The sequence below is a fragment of the Lathyrus oleraceus genome, chromosome 5 (genome assembly GCF_024323335.1).
Source record: "Lathyrus oleraceus cultivar Zhongwan6 chromosome 5, CAAS_Psat_ZW6_1.0, whole genome shotgun sequence".
In the NCBI taxonomy this organism is placed as follows: domain Eukaryota; kingdom Viridiplantae; phylum Streptophyta; class Magnoliopsida; order Fabales; family Fabaceae; genus Lathyrus; species Lathyrus oleraceus.
The window spans coordinates 95,783,041-95,793,590 of record NC_066583.1 but is presented as its reverse complement, the minus strand read 5'-3'; the positions used below and the strand labels follow the sequence as shown (position 1 = coordinate 95,793,590).

The 10,550-nt window shown below is 35.8% G+C and overlaps 1 long non-coding RNA gene and 1 pseudogene across 1 annotated transcript; one reads left to right on the top strand and one right to left on the bottom strand.

Moving 5' to 3' along the window:
• Positions 1-1,362: 1,362 nt before the first annotated feature.
• LOC127084270 (uncharacterized) lies at positions 1,363-2,156 on the top strand. Its single transcript, XR_007788672.1, has 2 exons — positions 1,363-1,456; positions 1,640-2,156. It is a non-coding gene; the product is annotated as an uncharacterized LOC127084270 (long non-coding RNA).
• Positions 2,157-2,224: 68 nt separating this feature from the next.
• Positions 2,225-3,019, bottom strand: LOC127078948 (protein ABCI12, chloroplastic-like; annotated as a pseudogene).
• Positions 3,020-10,550: the final 7,531 nt, after the last annotated feature.

Sequence of the window (10,550 nt, the reverse complement as noted above, 5' to 3'; positions counted from 1 at the left end):
TGAAAATTTTGATCAGCAAATTTCTCAATTGATTCTTTAGCAAGCTCAAGGTCATAATTTGATCTAGTTAAGACCTTTTCAGTGTCAGCAAGAGAAGCTTCAAGTTTTCTGTTTTGAATCAGTATATTATCAAGCTGACTTGATTCAATCTCTAGCTCATACCGAGCTTGGCTTAGAGAAATTATAAACTGCTCAGTTTGGTCCTTAATTTCCTTACTGTTAGAAGCCGATTCCTGCAACAACCTAAAGTCAAAAAGTAAGCCCTCTAGTAACTCTTGCTTCCTCTCTAAGTCCTTTTTTAGAGTCATAGGTTGAATAAGTTTACACTGGGAATTCTTCGGATGTCGAAGGTTGAATAACAGAACATTCACAGAGGATCCCTTAGTTTTTTTTTGTCTTTCAGAATGAGAAGCATCTGATTTTTCCAGCTCTTGACCAGATTGGATTACAACTGCCAAGGATGTGAGTGAAACCACACCGCGGTTTTGTCTTCGTAACAATAGCAATGCAGACCCGGTTTCACGGGCTGTTTCTCGGTTTTGGGATGGCTTGTGAGATATCGCAGCTCAATTGCTTGGTAAGTTTATGTTTGTTTCATAACAATAATCCGCGACCGTTTTATCATCTTCTGTTGTGACTTATTGTCAATCATACTTGTAGTTAGAACAGTATAAGCACGAGACAGAATGCAATGCCATAACAGGACAGACAAGGGAAGGTAAAATGCAGCATTGAGTTGGCAACATGTGTTTCAAATGGGGATGGGATGATGCTAGCAGGATTAATACCAATTGAGTTGGTCAAAGCCAAATTCCATGTGGTTAGTAGCATATGCATCCTTGGCCTGTTTCTGCTCAAAACCCCATGGTAACGTGTTGATTTTGCAGGCCAATGTAATGGATGTCCAACCTTGCAAATCCACTGCCCTGGTGTGGTCTTATTTGGATCGCTGCAGTCCTAATGTGGTGTTGTACAGAACCAAGGTTTTGATGATGTATGTCTACTGTTTTGGCCATGATTGGCATGAATCCATAGGGTGATGATAGGGTCATGGCTGCTACAGGACCATGATTGCAGGATACTTGCCAAGGTGAATTCAATACCAAATCCAAATGAGTTGTCTTGTCCAATTAACCGCTGTAAGTGTAGTACATGATCATGTCATTGTGGTGTCTTGTTTGTGGTGAATGCAGGGTTTGGTGTCTTGATTGCAGATTTGACGCCAGGGTTTCCAACTACTGTGGTAAGTTCGATTAAAAGTGGTACCCCTCGAGGCAGTTTAGCAGAGAAGCAAAACACGTCCTGGTTCGCATTCTTGCGCTTTGCAATAAGGAATATATTTGATGCAGCCAGTCGTTCCACTGTTGCGTTCAAAAGGCGTCATCCCTTCAGCTTCTGTTGCACCCAAAATCCCCGTGTTAGTGAATAGAGGCCTTGCAAGAGTACTCAGTTGAAGGTGTGAGTTTTTTCAATTTGAATCTTTTCTACGACCTTATGCATTTCTGTGTATGCTTTGGTTGCTGTGAGAATTCTGTGGGCTAAGGAAATTTGTACAGAGAGTATATCCACTCTTCTTGCTTCTTTGGCAACCAATAATTGCTTTCTTCATGTCCTCATTAATTCATTTATTTTTTCACAGGAAACACAACAAAAGTTTTCCATCCAAAGTTAAACCGTGACTTCCCTTCGGAATGCACGACCCTCGATTGCTCAAAGCATATTGCAAATGACGCGACGTTCCACATGACTCTTGGTTTGGTTTATCAGAGGTGCAGGCTGGATGTTAAATTATGAAAAAGATATTCCAGTACTTCTTGAGGATGGAATCAAGGTTCTTATATATGCCGGAGGATTTGATATTATTTGCTATGTTACAAGAGTTCAAAACCCACTATGACAGTGGCAGCGTTTCCAGGCATCAATATCATTTAGCTCTGCTCATTACTAAGATTATTAGGAACTCCTCCTCCTCATTCTCTAGGTAAAGCCTGATCAAAAGGATGCGGATATTTGTTATGAGCTTCTTATGGTATCGAGAGGGACCATCTGTTATCCACATAACGCATTCTATGTATTGTGTAATGTAAGAAAACCACATAGATGTACAATGACTTGTCTGGCTTTTGAAAACGTATAATCCAAACATTTGGTTTCAACTTTGAAGCAATCCGTTGAGACACTTGTAGAAGAAAGTTTCCAAGTAGCCTTTCCATCGCAAACCCTTTCAAAAGCCAGTGCCAAAAGTGGTGAATCTAACATCTGCCATTCCAAAAATGATTCAGACAAGAAATAAATTTCGTGACTCTCAACGTCCCCTTTAAAACATCTAGCTACCAAGGCCTGAGAAATTTGCTCTGCATGGCTGAAAATATTTTTGAAAATGCGACGGAAGTAGTTAAAGAAAATATCAGTTATTTCCATAACAGTTAGTTGTTTCCAATTTACCCTACGAGATACAATTCCCATTGCAATGTTCCGGACCTCGTCCAAAACTAAACTGATAAATCTCAATGACAGTAAAAGGGAGCACAATTTATGGTACAGATACGCCTATGTATCTCAGGAAGCATAAACCATCGTAATGCAGATGCTAGTTATCCAGGTGTTGTGGTTGTGAGACAGAGACTTGCACTTTGAAATACCGTAAAACCGTGCTTCCTACAGATAATCCTTTCCTCGTAAAGGTTAATGGACCTAACTTTGAGATTACATCTGAGTAGCCCGTTAAAGATGCATGAAGATTAGGAATCCCTGTCACAGCAAGTGGTGGAGTTCTCGGCTGGACAAGTGCAGGAATGCCATCTGAGCCAAGCCATGTTGTTATGAATAACAATGCCGATAGAAAATAAACTCGCCCTAATTGATCCATCCAAACATTTCTTGGTAGATTCCAAACTGAAAGCAAAGTCAAGTATGCTACTAATCCAAATGGCATAATTATATGTGACCTCGCCAGTAGAACAAACAGAACTAAAAGCCATACCAATTTGACCCTAGGATTGGTATAGTGAAAAAACATGGTGGGGGATTCTGATGGAGATGGTTGTTAAAAGAGTTAATGGATAAATGGATATTTGGTTATAAAAATGGATATGGATTTCAGAAATAATCTAAGACTAATCTAAATATCAATTTAAATAATAATAATCAAAACAGCAAAAACCAAATTAAAATCAAATTAATCTATAATTCATTAAAATTACTTTGATATCAACTCTAACATTTATTTGGAAATTAAAATCAATTAGAGTTTGAATCATTAGTAAAATAAACAATTAAGATTAAGTTGAAATTTGGAATTAAACTTAATTCGAAATTAAAATCAAATTGAAAATTAAAAAAAGTCAAATAATTAAAATCCATTTTATAATAAAAAACACCATGATCAAGAAGCTAGATAATGACCAACGTCTATCAATAAACAAAATGGATTTGGGAATGAATGTATGCAAAATGAATTTTAGGCCAAGTGCCAAATAAAAATAAAAATTCAGGACCAAAATCGGGGTATGACAGTTGCCCCTATTTAAGCGTCTTCAGCTAGAGAATATGAAGCAGGACACTCTTCATATGATCATAGTGGGAGATGGTTAAATTCTAAGAAGACCCGGATTTTGATCCTGAATCCCTATGACATGATGTGACATGATATGATATGATATGATATGATATGACATGATATGACATGATATGACATGATATGACATGATATGACATGATATGATATGATATGACATGATATGACATGATATGATATGATATGACATGATATGACATGATATGATATGCATGGATGCATGATTTTTTTTGTAATTTTTATCTGCTAGGGATATGGTGGACCCTTGACAGGAGATGCTACTGGACAGGCCAATCTGTGGGGAATACTGATGACCCACAGGGAGACAGACAAATGGTAAAAAACAAACTTTCGCTGGGGAAAACAAATCCTGCTGGAGAAACAGACACACACTGGGGAGTACTCAAAGTGAAAGTTGATAAATAACATTCAGAGTACAAGAGGTTTCGGTAGTAAGTTCATACATGACTTACTAGACCCGAACAAGAAAGAAAATGTCACAACAGGTTCAGATATGACCTGGCAGAAATGGAATAAGATACGACAGAAACAGGTTCATATATGACCATGACAATGCTGGGGGATATCAAGAAATTCTGACGGCAGGTTCAGATATGACCTAACAAACTTAGAAAAAAAATTCAAAAAGAGTGTATCAACATGTTCATATATGACCTGATAATACTGGAACAATCATAGAGAAAGACTCTTCGGAACAGGTTCATATATGACCTGACACTGGAATAAGGGCTCAACAACAGGTTCATATATGACCTAAATAGTATTGAACAAACAGAAAGAAAAAAAAATCTTCAGTACAGGTTCATGTATGACCTGACACCGGAATAAGGGTTCAACAACAGGTTCAGATATGACCTGACAAATGGATTAAAGTTCAATAACAGGTTCATATATGACCTGAATAGGATTGAACGACAGGTTCATATATGACCTGACAATGGATAAAAGTTCAATAACAGGTTCATATATGACCTGAATAGGATTGAACAAAAATTGGAAAAACTCTTCAGAGCAGGTTCAAGTATGACCTGACACCGGAATAAAAGCTCAACAACAGGTTCAAACATGACCTGAGTAGTATTGAACAAAAGTTGGAAAAACTCTTCAGAGCAGGTTCAAGTATGACCTGACACCGGAATAAAGCTCAACAACAGGTTCAAACATGACCTGAATAGTATTGAACAAAAGTTGGAAAAACTCTTCAGAGCAGGTTCAAGTATGACCTGACACCGGAATAAAGCTCAACAACAGGTTCAAACATGACCTGAATGGTATTGAACAAACAGAGAAAAAAATCTTCAGTACAGGTTCAAGTATGACCTGATACCGGAATAAAGCTCAACGACAGATTCATATATGACCTGAATAGTATTGAACAACAAGTTCATATATGACTCGATATTGGAATAACAATAATTGAACTCTGACCGTAAGCAATGGACTACAACCAGCTTTTAACGGATTTTGCCAACAACGATTGGACTTGAAAATGACTGCGAAAACCGGATGTTGGTTTAAGGATACCAAAGACAAACTGGAATTAGAGGTCAAAGGATCTAGGATCGACAACGAGACCTGGGTCAATGCAAAATGAGCACGGAGTACATTTCGGCTATGCATGATTTGAATTTCCTTTTATGCATGATATATGAATGATCATGATTATGAGAATGCTGACACTTAGCAGACTGGGTGTTTGTAGGGACAGAGATTCTGATTCCTCAACACCAATAACTCATACCCGTACGGTTAACAGGCGCATCCAGAGGAGAAACTAACATGATTGACAGTCATAAATAACCAAAGGTTCATCCTTCTAGAGGATTAATAAGTTGTATTCCATGGGGACTTTTGTTGGTGCTCTAGGAACATTTATGCAACCTCGAGGCTTTTGGGGAAACAAAAGATTTTCCTTCGATTTTCATATGTATCAAAGTAAATTTGTTCTAAGTTTCAAATTCTTTTTCCAAGTTTCAAAACTTCATTATTAACAAATAAATGACATTTTACATAACAAAGAAAAGCATAGATGAACACAAATTAACAATGTTTGGGAAAACTTGTATTTTATTCAAGAATGGTAGCACACAAATGGCGTAGCTCCATAGAGTGTTACATTTTTTGAAAATGGCAATAAGGAAAGGTTTACATTGAATTCAGTGACCACTAACATCCCTACTAGATATGATCCCCCAAAAACCTTGCTCCTAAGGGGAGTGACCGGATTAATCTTCCACTTCAAATTCTTAGGCGTTAATCAGTAACAACTGATGCAGTTTATGCCTTTATGCCCCTAACTTTTGCCTGGATCGCCCTTTCGGGTTTTCGATCCACCGGGACGCTCCTTTTTGCCTAAGTCGCCTTTTCAGGTTTTCAACTTAGCGAGCTACCATTTTTATTCATCCCTAACTTTTGCCTGGACCGCCCTTTCGGGTTTTCAGTCCACCGGGATACCCTTTTTTTGCCTAAATCGCCCTTTCAGGTTTTCGATTTAGCGGGTTTTTGTTAGGCATAGTATTTTTTAACTGCATCAGAGTTCACGGGGTGTGAGAGCTCTTCATCGTCCATAGTTGTGAGAATCAAGGCATTGAGGTATTTATCATCAACACATTGAGGTATTTATCATCAACACATCTGATATTGGTCCTCTTCCTAGGGTCAAAATCAACCAGTCATCTCTTATTTTCAGTAAGATGATTTGAGCAGCTAATGTCCATATACCATCAGTCTGTCAAATACGCATCATCAAATTCAGAAGCCATCAGTAGCACATATTTATCATTAGAATCTTTTTTGGTCGCGTTTGCTTCTTCTGACTTCCTTTCCTTGTTTGACCAACAATCAACACGAAGTGGCCAAACTTCTTACAATAGTAGCACTGAACTTTCTTCTTTTCATACTTCTCCTTCCCCTTTTGAGCATTCTTTTGTCTTCCAGAAGTTGAGGTTTCTGAATTCTGAATACCATCAGATCTCTTCCTGCTTTATGACCAAGACTGATTCTGATATTTCTTACCAGAAGCTTCTTTTAAAGCCTGTTGCTCTACCTCCATTTTAGAGTTTCTCTCAATCAGACGCAACTTTTATGCCTCTATACCGCTTTGCAGCTCTTCTATCCTTATGGTGCTAAGATCCTTAGAATGTTCAATTACTACAACAATGTAATCAAAGTGAGGAGTAAGAGATTTAAGTACCTTCTTAATGATACTTTTTTCAGAGAGAGTTTCCAAACGACTTCATCTCATTTATGATCAGAATCACTTTGGAGATGTAGTGAGGTACCTTCTCATTATTTTTCATGTTGAGATTCTCATATTGCTTACATAGAGACTAAAGCTTCACCTTCTTCACTGATGCAACACCGTTGTAGAATCGTACTAGTGTATCCCACGCATCCTTCACTATCGTCGAATCAACGATTTTTTCAAACACGTTCAGATCCACACACTGATGGATGTAGACCAACGCCTTATGATCCTTCTTCCTCAGATTGCGCTGAGCATTTCTCTGCACATCCATTGCATTTGTCGGAAGTGCAACCTGAATGTAACTGTCGTCGACGAGATCAAGAACATCTTAAGCATCAAACAATACATGCATCTGAATCGATCACCGATTCCACTTTTTGCCATCAAACACTAGAAGCTTAGTACTGAGATTACCATTTTCGTTCATCTTTAACCTTGTGCAATACACTCAAATCTCACCAAAACACTAGTGTTTCTCAATATCGCATAATCAAGAAATGTGATTCTATTATGATTCCAATCAAAAGTTCAACATGAACTCAAGAAACAAAATAAATCACACAATGCCTCACCGTTCACTCGTGTTTCCCTGTGTTTTCTATGGATCTGAATCGGAGCTTTAGATACCAATTATTGGTGCACAAGATGAAGAAGATGAAGATGGAAGAAATGAGAGAAAAAAGAGAATAACAAATTTTCACTACTCTTGCAAAATGGCTACAGCAAATGGTTGCACACACACACTGCTACACTGACTGTGTTTACAGCTACTACTACTCAGTGAATATAATTGTTGACAAGTACAATACTATATATACACAAATAATGATATCACGTAAGCGAAATACTAAAATATTGAATTACCTTTCAACAAAAATGTAGTACACAAAACCAAATCATGTTGGCAAGTATGAACCCTTAATCTTTCATCTCTTATTTTTACAAATGTCCCTCTTCTTTTTACACAATCTATATAGAATAAGATCATTGTGTTATGCACTGCTTGGGTATTTTCTGCCAAACACATTGAAAAATATTATAGACAAAAACACATATTTTTCTATAAGATTGCTAATAGTAGGCTCTGTGGATGGAAGCAATAATGCTTAAGTATGGTCGCGAGGGTCACTTTTTCTAGATTGATTACTATCTTTAAACTATATTACCGCATGTAGTATGTAAAAATACCAATACCCTTTGTGATGATATGGAGAAAATACAACATGAATTTCTTATGGAGAGATACAAATTAGGGGGAAAACTCCATTCAATGGCTAATCAAATACAAATGGGAATTTGGATTTTAAAAGACTATAAACAGATGAATGAGGTTTTCCTCATGAATATGATGCAAAATCTTACACTTGGACATGGATTGAAATCTAACCTTTATGAGTAATAATTTACCAATAAATATTCTGAATCAAGTGTTTTGTTTGACAGTCTCATCAAGTGTGGATGTGTTGATGAAAAATTAAGAGATAATAACATATCAATACATGTCAGATATAAAAAATTTCAGATATGTAGGAATTTTGTTGATCCTCAAGGTTCCTACAAGTTGTTGAGGGAGTTTTTCACTATGGAAAATTGAACATTGTGGGACTTCTTCTTTTAGAACAATACATTTATGAGAGACACATCACATATTCATCTAGAATTTTAAGATGATAAATGAGTTGATTCTCTCACTTATAAATGTCCAATTCTCCACATTTTCAACTAATGTAAGATTATTACTCACACTGCTCACACTTGCCACATTCTCAAATAAGGCTAGGAGATTTATATCTGATGTGTTTTGGTCTGTTATTGTGTCTTAATTTACCAATCAAAGTGACATCAGAACTCTTTGTTAAGAGTTATTTTACTTGTTTGAATGATGGAGTTAAATACAAAGATGAAGATGGTATTGTTGAATGATTCTAATTACCATTTATGGAATGCAAGATGAAAGATTTACTATTTATGAAGAAATTGAATTTACGTATTTTTAGCTCCGCAAAGTCGGATTTTGTGTCTTATGAAGAATGAGAGTTTGAACATCAACAAATATGTAATTTTATTCGATAATATGTAGAAGATAATGTTTATAATTATATTAAAAATGAAAGATCTGTAAAAACTTTATGGAAGAAGATAAAATCCTTATATACCTCCAAATCAGGAAATAATAAATTGTTCTTGTTGAATAGATTCATAAATATAATATAAAGGAAACGAGAAAGTGATATATATTATTTGATACTGGTACAATTTAAAAATTCAAAATAATATTTTTTTAGACACATTTATTGTAAAACAAGAAAGTCAACATATTATATGATATATAAAGGAAAAATAGAGATAGTTTATTAATTTTAGTCAATCCTATTAAGTTCTTACACATCAACTTTTTGATTAAATTTCATACGCATTAATTAAAAAAAGAAAGTCAATTTGTAACTCTTGAAAAAAATGAGTTTCTTCCTTTCACTCTCCTAATTTTCCTCTTCTTATCGAAATTGATCTCCGAGACCTAATACCTGTACTACTTCCACAGTTCTCCTTTCTTTGCTAATCTCACTTCAAAATTTCCAACTTTTATCATGTCTTTAAGTCTTCTTTTTCCTTCATTAGATGTTCTTGCATTAGCAATAGTGAAAAGGAAACTATTTAATATCTATGAAAAAAGATTTTTTATTTTTGGCTTCAGACTACCATAAAATATATTAGAAAAAATATAGTTATATAAACAAAAATAGGGGGTCAAATTAAAATATTTAAATGATAAATTATATAGCATGGAAAATATATGGAGTTCCTAGTAAAATCCATAAGAATATTTCTATGAACTATATCTCATCATCCAAAATCATGTACATGTAAACCTATATTAACAAGTTTGTCTATGCAATGATTATCTTCCCTAAAGATGTGAGTTATCAAAAAAATAAATGGATCTAGTATGATGCAATACATTCTCCCACATGTTCTAAAGGATCCAAGAAACCATAGAAGACTTGTTGAACGCAAGAACAACCAATTTCGAATTTGATTCTAATCATAGATGAGTCTAGTTTTTATCTTTAGTAATCTCAATAACCATCATAACAGATGTAAGCTCTGCCATGAAGGCATTCACAATCTCAATACTCATTGAGAAGCTTCCTAGATGATTTCCACTATGATCCCTATAAATACCACCACAAACAGCAACACCCGGAACTCTCATTGAAGCACCACTGGTGTTACATTTTACCAATTCAGGATAGGGGATGCTAGAGGAACTCTTTAACTATATAAGTATTGAGAGGACTCAACTTCACATTGAAGCAAAATTCATAATATTGAAATCAAACATTAAAATAGAACCAGTTTTGAGAGTTGCATTACCCATGCAAGAAACCTCAGCAATTATGGCATTGAACATTGTCTTTCAATGAGTTACGATGTTGTTAAACCTGGTTTTGTTCCTAGCCTACCATATTGCATTAATAGTGTTAATTATTGTTATTAACACTACCAACTTGCCATGAGCAGAAAAAGGTATGTTCAACGCCTCCCAACAATCATCAATGGTTTGGATATCATGTGTCAAGAAAGAAAAAAGTTGTCTCCAACGGTGTCCGGCAAAGCTGTACTTGAAAAAAATATGGTCAAAGCTCCTCTGGATGTGGCAAGCAAAGACTACACATGGAAGGGACAATCATCCCTCTAGCATCC